The following is a 3,837-nucleotide window of genomic DNA, read 5'->3' as shown; positions in this document are numbered from 1 at the left end:
TAAAATATTTATCATCTTTAAATGGTTTCTGACTTGATTTGCTATGTTGCTTTGATTTGTTGTGGAGAAATGTAAAAATCAATGAAAGTGTTAAATTATGTGTCAGTTCCTGTTCTCATATTTCACATTATTCTGAAAGAAATATGAATTTTATGAATAGCTTCCTTGTATTTGGGAACAATTCATCATAATGCGAAGCAACATTCTGACATGAACTTGAAAGAATATATGACCTATAAGACCTATAAGAATATATGACAAATATGATTATATGAATCTGTGATAAGTTGAATGAAATTGGACCCATTCCTGGAATGATGTCACTTGAGTCAAAGTTCCAGTCTAACAGTTACACATTCTTCTCAAATCATAAAAACAAAACCAAAAGCTGCAGGAAAATGAAAATGAGTCGTGGGCCGCAGAGAGACTTAATCAATATAAATTTAGCCTTAATCTCATATAAATTTAGTCAATGTGAAATCAGCATTTATTTTTTTAGGGAGATGGAAGCAAAATGGAGTGAAATTCACATCACTCATAAAATTGCAATAGAAAGTCCAACTGCAAAGATTAATAGCCACTTAACATTGCTTTACACTGAATCGAAACAAAAAATGCAAAACTTTAAACTTACATTTTAAATTGTAGCCCCTTCAAGATTAAGAAAATGATAAGCCATGATAACACAGGCATATGGTTTTGGTTTAGATTGTGCTGCAGTGGTACATACAGTATACCAAAACAATTTCATTAAATTACCACAGATTATTTACAACAAGGTAAACGTGGAGCCTTGAGTCCGGGATGTGAGGTCCCTAGGCCACTGCCTGCTTTGCCCTGTTGGTAATCCAGTGTTGGAGCTATGATGCAGCTAATTAGTTGTTAAAACAGGAGAGCAATCTTCTAATTGTCTTTTTTTGGTATCTGAGGCAACTGAAGCTCAGGTGATGGAGAATGGTTGTAAGGTGGACATTAATTGTAGGGTTGGTTTGATCCTCAGGTCCTCCTGCCCATCATGCATTGAGCAACACCCCAAATTTCTCCCAGTTGTAAGGAGCTTTGGATGAAAGCATCTGCCAAATGAATATAATGTAACCTATGACTCCACTAATGCCCACACATAAGTGTTTCCTCATGAACTCTTAGACCTCTTTGATACATGTTTTCCATGCATGGTTCAGACAAAGACAACTATCTATAGGTGTGATTACACCTAAAGCTTCATTTACGCACAGCAGTATACAGCCATATGGAGGGACACATATTGAAAAACATTTTTCTTTGTTCGACCCCCTATGGGAAATGGGTCATCGCAAAATTATCCATTGTTTTTTTCAATGCCATGATTGCCCCTTTGGTTTAAGGGATTTATGGACTCACATGCCAACTGGAACACACACACACACACACACACACACACACACACACACACACAGTGAACCATGATCCAATTCCATGTATGATCTCCTGGTGGCAGGATTTCAGATTCGTTATTATTTTGGTGTGTGTGTGTGTGTGTGTGTGTGTATGTGTGTGTGTGTGTGTGTTGATGAGGAGCTTGGCTGTGTGGGCTTATCCTCATAGCCCCTGCTGTCATTTTAATCTCTCTTTTGTGTAGCCCGTGTGTGTGTGTGTGTGTGTGTGTGTGTGTGTGTGTGTGTGTGTGTGTGTGTGTACAAGTGCATGCGTACTGTAAGTGTCTGTAACATCAGTGGCCACATAATGTCAATGAACATGCACACGCCCTGCACACACACACACACACACACACACACACACACACACACACACACACACACACACACACACACACACACACAAAACATACGTTACTGTGTCAGTGTGTCACATGAGAGGATTAAAACCTCATGTCAGAGACAGCTTATGTGCCAACCATGCTTAGAGACAATAAAAATATTACCAAGGCTTTATTATCCATTGCAACTCAGTCAACAAGCCACGGACTGTGTTTTGCTGTGCTGGGGAATAAATGTTCACGATTTAGTGCAATGATGACGTTTACTGTGAGGGACGAGGGGTCATTGCTCGGGAGGCAATAGAAAACGCTAGTAGCTTGATTGACACCCTTGTCATCCAATCAGCGCTATTTTTATTACGACAAGTCTGCTGTTGGACCCTGGCATCAGAGTTTTGTAGTACTGTACTGACAAATGTATCGGCCTCTGGGAGTCTCTTGGCCACTAATGTTATGGATATATGAGAAGAACACATCATTATTTCGGAATTTTCCTCACAGGGTTTTCTTCTGTGTAACCTTCCATGTTGGCGGAGCGACCTGCAGACAGATCGTCGGTATTTTAAAGAAGTTACAAAACCAAGCAGCTTCCACCCGGAGCTAACAGTGAGTACAGCTAGCTGCCTGTTAGCTCACATTTATCTGGAAATGAGCTTGGAGCTGGGATAGCTAGCCACCAAAGCATAACCTGGCACCGCTGAATGACTCGTACGGATAATTATGTATGCAACGAGTTGTCTCTGCTGATTGTAATCTCAAGAGGAAACAACAGGACAAAGACTGGCACATCCCATTCACCGTGTTTGGAGCCAGAGCCTTTGTAATAAAACCCTTCACAGGTGAGCAGTTAGCCTGCTGTTAGCCAGGGCTAACGTTAACCACTGGAGAGCTGAGTAGCTTTTAAGGCTAAGTTAGCTAATGTTAATGTTACATTGAAAAAAAGCTCATACAGTATACTGAGCCCCACTCACACTAATTGTCGTCTAAACCATGAATCGTCTTCGTTTTGGTGTAAATGTTTATGTGTCACACATTTTCTTTTTTCCTGTTGGTGCACAATAGCAGCGAATAAGCTTGTTATAGCAAGAATTGCCTATATCGTGTCAATGCTGTGACTCAGTATTGTTTTTTTTCCATCTTCACCCTACTTTAATTTCATCATCATTAAATGGACTACCTTTAGTCAGCATTGTAATGTAAGATAGCAAACGTTAACATAACGCAGGTCCGTAACGTTATCCTCGTCCTCACTAGCTAACATTATGCGTCCCCACCCCAGCCTCAGTATTACCCACCCACTGTCTAATGTGGGCTGAAGATCGTTATGTCAAATATTATTACCTAAATTTGGCTGGAAACTGCTGTTGTGTTTATCGATAATCAAGCCCAGGGGGCACTGTATTATTATATGTGCACGCCGATTTAAGGAGTGGATCCTACAACGATCGAAAGGGGTTTATATAATGTGTTAAACATATACATTTGAATATCACAACCGCCCCACTAAATTGTGAGATTTTCAATATAAGTTTGGCGTGACGTTTTATCCGGCTTGAAAGAGAATAGCACATTTTCGCTGGGCTGAATCGTGTCCGCTGAGCTGTCAAACCAAGCGCTGCGGGGCCGCTTGGCTGAATCAATTAGGGTTTGCATGTCACCTGGCTCAGCTGTATGTATCAAGCATCCTCTGCCTGCATTTGAGACGTCAGTTAGCTGTTCAGTTCAAACCAGTTATTTTTCCACGAAGCAAAATTAGATTGAAATTGCAAGCCAAAATTGCAGACTCGTGGTCAGGAAATTAGGTAGTTTGCATATATGGGGAAAAGCCATCGTTTTGCCGGTTTTGGTGCATATACCGAGGCTCCATCTGCCGCTGTTACAGCGCTGCTGTGACTGCAGCGGGCCATAACGTTACACACCCAGTATTTATGTTTGTAGGTGAAGGCAATGCTGTCGGCTCCTTTACAGGTAAGGATGTGCCATTGTGTCTGGCTATTTTCTAGCATTTACAGCATTTGAGGGTAGAAATTCTGCATGATGGACTAAGGACACATACACACACATATGTAGGCTATATATAT

General features: G+C 40.9%; 1 protein-coding gene across 1 annotated transcript in view; it reads left to right on the top strand.

Annotated features, from left to right (window-relative positions):
• Window positions 1-2,144: 2,144 nt before the first annotated feature.
• The window catches only part of zdhhc5a (zinc finger DHHC-type palmitoyltransferase 5a), a 28,833-nt gene continuing 27,140 nt past the window's right edge, over window positions 2,145-3,837 (top strand). Inside the window, 1 exon segment of the mRNA XM_042431267.1 lies at window positions 2,145-2,595. The gene's annotated coding sequence lies outside the window, so the exon portion shown is untranslated.

Source organism: Thunnus maccoyii, chromosome 2 (assembly GCF_910596095.1).
Source record: "Thunnus maccoyii chromosome 2, fThuMac1.1, whole genome shotgun sequence".
Classification (NCBI taxonomy): Eukaryota; Metazoa; Chordata; class Actinopteri; order Scombriformes; family Scombridae; genus Thunnus; species Thunnus maccoyii.
This window is presented reverse-complemented; position numbering and strand designations above follow the sequence as displayed.